General features: G+C 46.2%; 1 protein-coding gene across 4 annotated transcripts in view; it reads right to left on the minus strand.

The window, feature by feature from the left end:
- Positions 1 to 13,354, minus strand: part of TANC2 (tetratricopeptide repeat, ankyrin repeat and coiled-coil containing 2) — a 139,566-nt gene that overhangs the window by 93,954 nt on the left and 32,258 nt on the right. The window lies entirely within an intron of this gene.

The raw sequence follows: 13,354 nt of genomic DNA on the forward strand, positions 1-13,354 counted from the left end.
CAAGCCATTCCCCTTGGCCTGTCCCTACAGGCCCTTGTCCCAAGCCCCTCTCCAGGTTTCCTGCAGCCCCTTTAGGCACTGGAGCTGCTCTAAGGTCTCCCCTTAAGGAACCTTCTCTTTTTCAGGTCATTCATGCTACTCAAGGCTTTTTTAACATTATGGTCCGGTCATTAACTGTAGGTTATCCACTGTTCCAGCTGTCAATACACGCTTACACATGTTATTTATCCTTTCATTGCTCACTGTATCCCCAGCATCTCCCATGGGAGCAAACCCACCTTCCTTTCCCCATACCAGAGGTATCAGAGCCACTAGGGAACACGATTTCCTGGACCAGCAATGGAAAAGGAAGAGCTTTCCCTCTCCTCTTCCATGTAGAGACCGCCTCCAAGTTACTCACAGAGAAACCAAGGCTACCCCTGCCATTTTGAACACACTCCATGGGCTGCAGAGCAGCCTACATGGACCATCAACGTGTTAACAGCAAAGACCAGGACAGCAAACCCATGTGTACACCTTCTGCTGTCATCTACTGTTTCCAGCACACTCCCTGCTACCTGGAAAGCACCACTATCCAGACACCAAACTACCTTGTGCAGTCACACCATGGTCATGATGCAAAGCCAAGTCCACCTCCCATTTCCTCATCAGGTCTATAAAACAGGTCAAACAGCATTCCCGAGCATTTTTCCTCCTTTATTTCAGCCATCTGCAGGAAGAGCAGCTAGCAATGCCCACTGGGAAAAGGCCAGGCATGTTTTTGGCATCATTTTAACTTTCATAACAGGAATTTGTGGGGATGTTTGACCTGCAGCATCACAAAAGGTAAGTTGGGTTCTGAACATCGAGCTCTTCCCTGCTCCCACCAGCAGCAGTCTAAAGCCTGAAGGTCAAGCTCTTTCCACATTACACTGAAGCAATACTGCGCTTCGTAGAGTTGTAGGAGACTAATTAGGATTTGCAATTAGTCTATAGTTAATTATTCATCTCATAATGTGCAATCTGGAAAAGAGCCCATCTCCATTTCCCAGCTCCGGCCTGGTTCGGGTGCTCTGACACAGCCTAAAGCCACAGTAAAAAGATAATGCTTCAACTACTGCTTTTTGATAACTGAAACCATCAAAGCACAGAACCTGGGATATGGACAAGAACTTCCAGAAATTCCCACTTAGGTCCATAACGTTCACCTCAAGGAAGCTTAGAGCAGGTTTTCAGCATCTCACCTGCACTAGTGCAAATTGAAAACCCTACAGCACCTCACATGCAGCCATGTCTGCATCCATAAGCACCATTAACTCTGGGAGATGAGCATCTGGAGAAGTCCTTACCCAGTGACTTCACTGTTATGAAAATGGATTATGCAGTATGATAATAGAAGCTGTCTTTCAATTATTGAATCCCTATTGTACTGCTTCAAACCCCGCTGACGTGAATGCCATAGATTAAGAGAGAGACAAATTTAGATGGATGGCCCAATTTTCTCAACTGCTGACCACCCACATCCAATCTGTGGGCATTTACTATCTCTGGGAGTCAAATCCAGAACATACATCTATGTAAAGTGAAAATTACCCAGACTGTGACTTCCAAGGTTAGGTTTTTCCCTTAAAAATGTAACTTTTAGAGTTTGTCCTAGAGATCTGCATCAAGGATATGGCTCTGTTCAGAATTAGCAGAAGTTTCTTATGCATTCCCCATCCTGCTTCCATGATGTCAATAATACTCCAGCCACACTGACTTCCACATCTTGGCAGAAAGGAAAAGCTGGATCTACCCCTGTATTGCCTGGGAATGCGCCTGGATTATGCTGGGGGGGCTTCCTTGGGCTCAGCATTCGGAACCTCACCCAAACCAACCAGAAGAACCTGTTCCTTGGAGGCTGGGTGTGAGCCTGTCCTGAAACCTCCCCTTTTAATCCTACCCCTAGAACATGCCCCAGAGGCACAAAGCTCTTTCACCTGTAAAATAAAGGAAATGATGAGCTTATCTCAGGTCACTGAGTAAGAACATAGATGATACAGAGGATTACAACTGCCTTCTTTGATAACAGCCCTAATTCACCTGCAAGACACTGCTCACAGCACAAGGGATCAACAGCAGCAACCTAAGCTGTTCAAGAGTTCATGTAGAACCATCAATTCCTTTATTATACTGTGGCTTTCAAAGTAGAGATAACTTTGAACTTCAGCAAAGCACTACTGGACTGGATTAGTCCCTCTTTTGGTTATAGGTCTTTAAAAGTAAGTGCAGGCATTTAATTGAGTGTCAAAGAAGAGAAAGCGCAGCTCTGAGATGCCTGTGAATGGGTATTATGGAAAGAAGCTGGAACTTGCCTTTCAAGGTTGACACTAAGCTCTAATACTCCAAGTTCAATGGAAGGGCATCACTGGGTTTCTCCTCCCTTGCCATGTGTGTTATCCAGTTGAGGCTGCAGCCAAGTGTTACACACACGTCAGCACACTCTGTTCCCCCAATCCCACGAGGGAAATTTGAGCCCCAGTTGATAACAGAAGGGACCTGAGGTATTTTTAGGTATTCTGACAGTCTCACAGCTCAAACACACCTCCTACAGTCCCCTCAAGTAAGCAACCTCCAGCACATCAACAGACCCCAACAAGCTGCCCAGGCATGCACATGCAATGAAGTCAATCAGTAGACCCAGAGAGCGATCCATCAGGTCCTGCTGCATTTGCTGTATGAGCTCATGCACTTGTGCATCAACACTGGGTAATATTAAAAAGTAGACCAAAATATGTGAGGGATTCTAAATCAGAATAAGAACCCACTTAACCCCCTGACTCACTGCATGTCCACGAGTGGTTCAAGGAGTTCTAGAGACGGTGTCACTTTATGTGCCTTCATGCCCAGCTGAAAGCTTATGTTTTTCTATATACACACAGGGAAAGGCACCTTGGAGTTGGCGTAGGTGAACCAGACCTACCCAGCACTCCCTGGGTCTCCTGCTTGGTCCTCAGTGGCCATCAGACTGCCTAACATGTATGTTCATGCCAGTTGACATCTTTACTAAGCTGGTTCAGTCGTTTAAGTCTTGTTTAGTTTTCCATGAATCACAGAATCCCAGGTTGGGAGGGACCTCAAGGACCATCTGGTCCAACCTTTGCAGGCAAAGCATGACCTAGACTAGATGGCCCAGCTCCCTGTCCAGCCCAATCTTAAAGATGTCCAGTGTTGGGGAATCCAGTGCTTCCCTGGGGAGATGATTCCAGTGGCTGTTTTTCTCACTGGGAAAAGCTTTCCTCTCATTTCTAGTTGGAATCCCCCTAGGAGTAACTTGTGTTCATCACCCCCCATTTTTTTCATGTGATTCCTTGAACAAAGGGGATCTCCATCTTCTTTACAGCCACCCTTTAAATACTGGAACATTGGAAGTGAGAGGTCTTTCATGCTAAGCACAGTTGCAGCGTTCCAGCATTGACAAGAGAAACTTCTCCCCCTTGGAATCAGTTGTGTTGAATTTCCAGGCAAATGCTCCAAACCTGGAGTCAGCATTTCAGTGCTTAAGTCAGAGGCCAAACCAAAAGGGATTCACTAGGTGTTTGCCACTAGTCCAAGGACTTTGACATCAGAGATACACAAACACAGTGCACTGAATTCCTTATTTCTAATACCATAAATAAAAAGCCATGAACTGCTCCAAGATGGATTGGTCTCAACAGTTGTAGCTTGGTTGGAAGGAAAGGAAATTTATCCAATAGCACAGGGGTTATTCGTTATGTTTTCATCACAGCAATGTAAGCAACCAACCTCCCTTTGCACTGCAAAGCCAAATGAACTCAAAAAGAAGCCACTGAGATTCCTTTGTGGTGAGCTATACATGAATTGGATGGTTCTTCTATAAAGTGAAAGAAGAATAACATTCAAGAGACCACATAAAATATGCAACTGAATTTTAGGTAGGGTCCCCTAAAAGCTACACTAGAAGATACTCCTTGCTTTTAATCCTTAAAGTTGAAAAGAGACAGGTAAGTGCAGCATTGTATGAAAAGCTCCTACAGAGGTGAAAAGCAGTTTGTCCATTTAGATTAAACTACTGCACATGTTTAGGCTCCCTGCCATGTTTATCTCCCAGAGCAGAAGAATCATGGATCATGGAACGGTTTGGGTTGGAAGGGAACTTCAGGATCATCCAGTTCCACCCCCTGGACTGGGCTGGGATTTTCTGTAGGCCCCCTTTAAAAATGCCTTTAACTTCTATATAAAGGTCAGAGCAGGAAGGAAAAACCTGACAGTGGTGATCCAGGACTTGGAACAGATCTGAAACCCTCACCAGCACAACCCTGTCTGTGCTACCCTGCTCTCTCAGAGCAGTGAGAAAGCCTGGGATGTCTCTCCAGCTTTCTCCATGCATTTCCCATCCCCAGGTTATTTTCCCAGCTCTGGAGGATGAGTGGCTCCTGCAGCCCATCAATACTGCCCACAAGAGCTGTTATTGATGAGACTGTGCCCAAGGCTGAACGTGCACATCACCCCCTCCCTGTGCTCCCAGTCTGGCTGACCCACAAAACGAGTGGTGCTCCCTGTGTGCTCTGCCAGCACTGGTCATAGAACCACAGAGGGTTGGATGCTGGGAACAGTCAGAATGCTGCTGAATGGGGAGGAACAAGCAGAAGCAAAGACCACAGAATCCCAGACTGGTTTGGGTGGGAAGGGACTTTTAAAGCTCATCCAGTTCTAACCCCTGCCATGGGCAGGGACACCTTCCACTGGAGCAGCTTGCTCCAAGCCCCTGTGTCCAACCTGGGTTTGAACACTGCCAGGGATGGGGTCCTTTCCAACCCAAACCAGTCTGGGATTCTACACTTCCATGAACTTTGCAGATCCTTGGAGTTCCCTCTTCCATGAACCCTTTGTATTTCTGAAGGAGTGAACTCTTAACACCTCAGCTAATGCCATCCGTACAATGGAGCTCATAAATGCTCGTTCACAGCACTTCCTTGAGAACCAAACATACCATTTTATAAGCACAGTTATAAGGTTTCCTCTTTTCAAGAAGCCTTCAAAAGCTGCACTGGTTTGGAACAACATCATTCTAAAATACCATTTCTTTTCCATCCTTTCAGTCCCTGTAATGAAACGGGCCACCTATTCCAGCTGTCACTGCTTCCACGCCAGTGAAGTTTCTGGATGATTTACCTGGTAATTCTGTGACTTGTTTGATAGCTTCCATCATCTCATCTTGCAGATAAATGGTGCAGGGTACTACCCCTGCGAGACACTAAGAATGCATCTGCTCCAGAGAGTATGTTGGATTTCATGGTTACGGTTTTACCTCTAAAACATCTGAAATCTGTTTCAGATGAAGAACTGGGGAAAGGTTCACTCTGAGGTACCCACCACACAATTAGCCTCAATGCAAATCTGATTTATCTAATAAAACCTCAAAACATCTTCAATTAGCAAAGAAAGAACACCAGAACAGTCCTATGTGAAGAGTGAGAACCTCTGGAGCACCAGAAAGCAATGAACTAGATGATGCCATTGGTGATTTTGATATTCAATTACAGAACTGCAGAGTTTTATCTAACTTCCCTCTCCATGTGACCTGGCGCAGTCCCTTTATTATGTACATCTAATTGGAATTTTCCTGGACACCCTTGAGCTCTATTTGGACCCTTTCTGCACATCCCCAAATCTCAGAATTCATGGAAGATTTTCTTCATCAGTCTTGTTTCTATCAAGAAGAGGTTTTTAAAACTCCAACCCCATTCACACTGCTTTAAAGGTCTGGTTTTGCTCTTCAGATACTCAGATTAAAGGAGAGCAGCGGAAGATGGTCCCATCAACTTCAAACACACCACAGGCACATGGCGAAGGAAATACATTCTCCTCTTGTATTGGTACCAAAGCTCTCCAGCTCACCAGAACCCCAACAGTCAGCCCTGGCGGTGTTCAAACCATGTGCCCTGGGTAGCTCTGTTTGCTTTAGTGCCTGTTGCTGCTCCAATCACTTCTATAAGAAACTGCAGAATTCCCTATTATTAATTCCACAAAGTCAGTGTCTTGCCTAAGTTCCATGGACAAAGCCATTCTCCTCTGCTCTCCATTTAAATGCTGTTTTCTCACTCATCCTGCCCACTGCCTTTGCTGGGATGTCCTTTAATGTTCCCTGCAGTAGATGGTCAGAAAGACAGTTATTTTTTCATCAGAAACCATACTGAGATAGGCAAGAGACAGGCAGAGATAGGCAGAAAATGTAATTTCAGCCCTATCATAAAACCTAATTAAATGCATTTTATGTTCTAGAATTAAAAACTCCCTCTGCATGCACATCTGGGAATGGATTTTCCTGGATTTCAGCTCCCATTTAAGTACCAAAACAAAGGGAGTGGGGGACATGAGAGGACACCCAGTGCACTGATGACAATTATCATAAATCTTAGCCTGGGAATGTGGGATGTTTCCTAAAAGCAGGATTACATCACCTGATCATGACCATAAGTCTGTGTTCCCAGCTCTGAGCACAAAACCTCCCTTCAAACCCTGACCAAGCAAAGGCCAGGACACTTAAATAAAGCTGTTTGGGATTTATTGTTTAGCTCTTGGAACTGACCTTTTCTTTCAGCCAGGTTTGAGGACTGGATCTTACACTGATTGATGCAGAGGGGGTTTTAGTCTGATTCACAATCATAAAAGCACAAATACTCCCTTCAAATGCTATCAGTTTGCTAAAACCTGTGCAAAACACTTCAGGAGTATTTTCATTTCAGCAATTTTGTTTCAAAACCTCTCACATTGCCTCCCTTCAGTATTTTCCACACCATAAACCTGATTTGGATCTCACACAATGCATCATGACTGATAAGAACAGGAAGAAAACAGAAGTCACAGCTGACTCCTCTCTGGCATCAGAGCACATTTAGGACCAAGTTCTACATATTTACATACATATAGAATAAATATATATTATATTATATATTTATAATTATTGTTATATTTTATAAATTATAAAATTGTAAATTATAAAAATCATAAAATATAATTTATAATATATATATTTATAATATATATATACTTATATATGTGTGTGTAGTATTTCCATCACCGTATAAGACCAATTTAGGATACTCATTTCCATCTTCAGTAGCTGCAACAGTGGCAGAGGCTGCTGAGGCAGCTTTTTTCATCCATTCCAAGGCAGAAACCAGCCACAAATTCAGCATTTTAGGGGAAAGAAGGGAAGAGGATTTTTGCAAGTACCTTTTCTTCTCCCAAGATAGCTCTGCCAGGTCAGAACACAACTGGCATTTAATAGGACATAGCTTCAGAAAAGCAAATAATGACATTTTACTGTAGCCTTTGACCGCTATTAAATGGGAGGTCATGGGTTTATAACTGAGCAAGAGGCAACAGCGGCATAAAGGCCTTGTCTTTACAAGATTTGATGCAACAGCACATTCCCAGAATAAATGTTATTAATAGCAAACCAGACTAAATTATGACCTTCACTTGTACAACACTGACAGCAATCTCTAAAACCTACTGGCATTATTCATAGAATCACAGACTCCCTGAGTGGTTCAGGTTGGAGGAGACCTTAAAGCTCCTCCAGCTCCAACCCCTGCCATGGGCAGGGACCCCTTCCACTGGAGCAGCTTGCTCCAAGCCCCTGTGTCCGACCTGGCCTTGAACACTGCCAGGGATGGGGCAGCCACAGCTTCTCTGGGCACCCTGTGCCAGCGCCTCAGCACCCTCACAGGAAACGGATTCCAGGAAAAGACAGGAATGCAGAAGGAAGCCAGGGAACACCATGGTGCCCAACACGCTTCTCCAGGGATGCGCTGCAGGCAGCTGGGAGCGAACAGCAGCACGAGTGACCTGCTCCATGCGCAGTGGGACAACACTTCCCTGGAGGGATGGGGACTCCCCATGGGAACACAAAGCAGAGCCAGTGGGGACTCAACTCAGAGACAGCACCTAAGGGTGTCTGAGAGGCAGGATGCTGCAGCCTCAGCCCAAACACAACCATTCTGCGCCCTGCAGTAAGTCAGAGGAGGAACCTGAGGACAGGGTGGTACAAGCACCGCTTCCTAGCAAGGCTGTGCCTCCCAGCTGGCAGCAATCCAAGGTTTCCATGTTTGGATTCAGAGTTATTATTTTCCACGCGATGAGGAGTCAAGTAATTAGTGCCACAAAATGTCAAAACCTCTGCTTAATGAAGCAGGCAATCTACTGGGGTGCAGGAGGCGATGAGCACATTGATCTCCTGTCTTCAGCGTGCAAGTGGAGCTGTGCTGCCCTGCAGAAGGAACAGACGGGGTCGGGGGACACCAAGAAGCACAATAAATGGCAGCAAAGGGAGCAACATTCACCCTGGGTAAGAATAAAGAAGTTCCTGTTCTGCAGCCCTGGGGAGCGTTAGGAAGTCAAGGCAACTGGTAAGGGAGCAGAAGTAATGGTGGGGCTTGCAGAGCACTGCATATTTTCCCTTAGGAGAAGCTCTCCTTAGCATCACTGAACTTCAAGTTCTTTTTGTGTAGGACCAAATAAAAGCCCCAATCATCCCTTGGCCTCGTGTAGGCATTAAGACATGGGAATCAGTTCTCTCCAAACACAAGCACCCCTCCTTCTATTGTTAGAGGTGGTAAAGCTAACACTGAGGTTTCTTCCTCCATAAGGAGTTGAAACCGAACAACAGGACTGCAAAACACTGCAGGGAAAACAGAAGTGGAATTACTGACCATTCCCTTTAGACTGTAAAGCATTCGGGAATAAATATCCGAGCCAGAAGGAAAAAGGGAAAACTGACTGGCACAACTGCATCCCTGCCCATGGCAGCGAAGTTGGAAGTAGATGACACTAAGGTCCTTTCCAATCCAAACCATTCTACAACTTCATGATGACAAAGAATTCCAGGAACCATCACATCCTCCCTTCTTGACTCACTTCACATCCCAGTATTTCCAATTAGGACAAAGGCCAACTTCAACTTGAACTCAGCCTAAAGGACTCCTGAAGAAATCAACAGCTCCAGGAGCTAAGAAGGAAGATGAGGTTTGAGTACAGCCATCAGGAGCAGGAGCGGGTCAGGATGGACATTGCCTGGGACGCTGGGTATGTGCAGCCCACACCAAACATGAGCTGAAGCACAGCCAGTTCCTCCTGTCAAGTGCTGAGGACAAACAGGATTAGCACAGGATGAACAACACTAAAATGATTTCCCAAACTGTATCTGACACGTAATTGGAATTACTGAAGAGTCTTTTCTCCCAAAGAAAGGTAAATCTGGGGACAAGGATTTACTTCTGCCTGGCATTTAGAGCTCTGAAAAGTTGAGTGCAGCCCCAGTGCTCCTGTGACACAGAGAAACACGAGAGTCCTGAGCACCAGCTGAGCTGGGAGATCAAAAGGAACATTAACACCAATTCAGTCAGCAATAAACTGAGATCCTGATGGTGAAGGATTTCAATAGGAAGACACTGGCAGTGGATGCCTTTGATGACCAAGCTTAATAAATAGTCCGAAAGAAATGAAGCAGAAGGCAAGCACGGAGACAGATTTGTTACCTGTTACCTACAGGGGGAAAAATCCATTCCAACTTTTCCATATGAATGATTTCTTGGTTGGAAACAGGATACCTTGTACTCTGCACAAAGCCGTAGGTTAGAGCTAAATCAGTGTCCTGTTTCCTAAGTGAGAACTGAAGCTCCTTCACACTGAAACTCTAGGCAAGTTACCTGTCATGAGGAAGCCCAGTGACTGAGGTACTGGAATTATACAATCCCAGCCTGGTTTGGGTTGAAGAGACCTCAAAGCTCCTCCAGCTCCAACCCCTGCCACGGGCAGGGACCCCTTCTACTGGAGCAGCTTGCTCCAAGCCCCTGTGTCCAACCTGGCCTTGAACACTGCCAGGGATGGGGCAGCCACAGCTTCTCTGGGCACCCTGTGCCAGCGCCTCAGCACTCTCACAGGGACCTTAGTGTCATCTACTTCCAAGGCTTCTGCCTTGTATCTAACCTGTATTTCCCCTGTTTAAGTTCTGGAGTATTTCAGTCCAGGTATTTATTCTGGAAGTCTTTCCATCTCTCAACCAAGCAGAAGAAGCTGACACCATCCTCCCAAGAGGAGGGCAGGAAAATTCAATTGCTTCCATAGCAACAGACACACCAAATTAACAGGAGTCTCTCCTGCAATCAGGGCTGATCCCAACGATTTCCCATTCCCTTCTGGTCAGTGGGCTTCATAATGCTGGGTGAACCACAAGATTCAGCAGTAAAACCATTTGTCAGGCCATGGTTGGGCTGATTGTTCCCTTGCTTTCTTCCCAATTCATCACTGTCCACTATGACAGAGGTTGGACAAGGAGCCTGCTGGCTCAATCTGTTTGGGGTTTGTGGGATTTTTTGGCTCATTGCCTATATTTTCACCATGAAAAAGCAGAGCATGATGCTGATTCGTTCATTCCCTCTGAAAGGGCTTTTTCTAACACCTGAGATGTGTTTTGCTGTGTTTCAGTGTCTGGTATGAGCAAAATGAAAGATACATGATGAAAAGAAAGCAGCAGCAGCAAGATGTCAACCTCAACGATCCTTTAAGCAAAGGAAGAGAAAAAGGAGCCATGAGATGCCCATAAATACCACTGCGATGGTAAATCACTGTCTGTGCTGGGGTACCAAACTCGATTAGGGATGGGAAGAGCTGCCAGCCTAATGGGTATCAAGCAAACATCCCCAGACCAGACGTTTAAGATTTGTGTCCCCAAATTTCTGAAGAAGGATTTAATCAAATGAAAAGATAATGCCAGAGCATACTCAGCCTTTGAAACATCACAACAAGGTAATAAATCACACAAAACACAACTGCAAACATTGATCCGAGACAAACAGCATTCCCTGAAAGCACCATCCATCTCGGGCTGCTTCCGATCGGTTTCCTGAGCACGGACAAGTCTAAACATGTTGTAGCTCCCATAATAAAACCAAAAGCAGTTCAAAGGAAGATGCTCTCGTGGTACAAAACTAAGTAGAGTCAGGACACCACTGGCTCCATGAGCAGAGCCACCAGGCAGGAGGGGGGAGGTTTTGATATGCCTTTGCCAAACAGTGCTGGAAGGACTGGAGCAGAGACAGAGGGGAAGACTGATCCAAATCCATTCAGACCCTCCTTATGAAGCCCTCACTAAGTCAAGAAAACAAGGGACAACTCCTTCTCTGCCATAGACATTCTGAGTCAAAAAGGCTTGACTGAGCTGATCACTGCAATCACTAAAACTTCTACAGAAACAGAATTCTGATAGAAACGGTTTCTGAATGCCACAAAACAACTTTTTTTGTCATAGAATCATAGAACGGTTTGGGTTGGAAAGGACCTTAAGACCATTCAGGTCCAAACCCCTGCTATGGGCAGGGATACCTCGCACTAAACCATGTCACCCAACTCCATCCAACCTCGCCTTGAGCACTGCCAGGGATGGAGCATTCACAACTTCCTTGGGCAACCCATTCCAGCGCCTCAGCACCCTCACAGGGAAGAACTTCTTCCTTAGATCTAACCTGAACTTCCCCTGTTTCAGTTTGAACCCATCACCCCTTCTCCTGTCTCTACAGTCCCTAATGAAGAGTCCCTCCCCAGCATCCTTGTAGCCCCCTTCAGACACTGGAAGCTGCTCTGAGGTCTCCACGCAGCTTCTCTTCTCCAGGCTGAACAGCCCCAGTGTTCTCAGCCTGTCTCCATACAGGAGGTGCTTCAGGCCCTGCTCATCCTCGTGGCCTCCTCTGGACTTGTTCCAAGAGCTCCATGTCCTTCTCATGTTGATATCTTTACATCTAATCTGAACTTCCCCTGTTTCAGTTTGAACCCATCACCCCTTGTCCTATCACCTCCAATCCCCGATGAAGAGTCCCTCCCCAACATCCCTGTAGCCCCCTTCAGACACTGGAAGCTGCTCTGAGGTTTCCACGCACCTTCTCTTCTCCAGGCTGAGCTATAAAACACGGGCCCGTTTCTGCTTTTGCTTAAGTACATTAAATTCATCTCACAGAATGCAATGGCTGCCTCTGGCAAAACAAGGAACACAATTCCATAGATAATTTTTTACCCAACTCTAACACTTTGCTGTGTCCTTGCTATTGGAACATCCCTCCAAAGATACCAGCACCAAGTTCTTTGTCTTTCCTCCCACCTCATCCGTGAATGCATGCTGCAGGATGTCAGAAGGCAGAATTGCTGGGAGCAGCACAGAGGCCACAGGGTGGTTGCTCAGGAAACCACCTCCCTGGAATGTGCTGAAATTCACCCAGAGCCTTAAAATAAACATTTTTAGCATGGAGCAAAAATCTCATCTCCAGGCATCTCAAACCGAAGGCATCATTTCTATGTGCACAGTAGATAATGTTCTCTGCTCTTCGCTATTTAGCATTTTAAACTGCCTTTAAGTATGTAATTAATTACATGACTTGTCAGGGATCACTTTACAAACCTCTCCACCTCCACTCAGTGTGAGGCTCCAGCATATCTTCTGCCTTGCTTCCTTCTTTCAACCGCTATCATCCCTCCTGGAGACACTTGGGATTTAACACTGTGTGCTAACATTCTTCACAGGATGCACACGTTTTAGCAGAGGGCGAAAAGGAGCCTAACAGTGTGGAAAGGAGTTTCATTTCCTTGGAAAACTGACTGTGCCTTCAGGCTTTGCTGCAGTCCAGGGCAGGACTCAGCACCTCGTCCTCTACCTTCCCATCAGGAGCTGGATGCTACACCCAGACTCAAGGTCCTTTGGTCCCTATGACTTGTCCAGATCTTTGCTCTTTCTTCTATAGACAAAAAGCCGTTCTCAGCTACTGAGCTCTGAGGTCTCATCTCCTCGTCTTAACATGCAGGGAGTGGTTCCTATAGGTGACTGTTGGGGTTTAACCTCAACCAGCAATTGAGCACCGAGCTCCTTGCTCACCCCAGTGGGATGAGGAGAATCATAGAATTTTATCATAGAATCCCAGCCTGGTTTGGGTTTAAGGGACCTTAAAGCTCCTCCAGCTCCAACCCCTGCCACTGGCAGGGACCCCTTCCACTGGAGCAGCTTGCTCCAAGCCCCTGTGTCCAACCTGGCCTTGAGCACTGCCAGGGATGGGGCAGCCACAGCTTCCCTGGGCACCCTGTGCCAGCGCCTCAGTACCCTCACAGGGCAGAAGGGAGTTGCTGCAGCACTGAAGAAGAAATCTGTGCGTGCCCTAAGCTTCCTTCTACAGTCTCAAAACCCTTTCCCAAGGGATTCTGCCATTCCCTCTTTACCTGCCTGCCCCACACAGCTAACATGAACATGGATGGACTCTTCAGAAGCTCCACCCCAAACACCAGCTTCCCAGCTACAACAGGTCCAAGTCAGTGCTGTTCACTAGTA

Source organism: Neopsephotus bourkii, unplaced genomic scaffold (assembly GCF_033783945.1).
Source record: "Neopsephotus bourkii isolate Nb327-2 ecotype Australia unplaced genomic scaffold, CSIRO-AGI_Nbou_v1 NB_1400, whole genome shotgun sequence".
In the NCBI taxonomy this organism is placed as follows: domain Eukaryota; kingdom Metazoa; phylum Chordata; class Aves; order Psittaciformes; family Psittacidae; genus Neopsephotus; species Neopsephotus bourkii.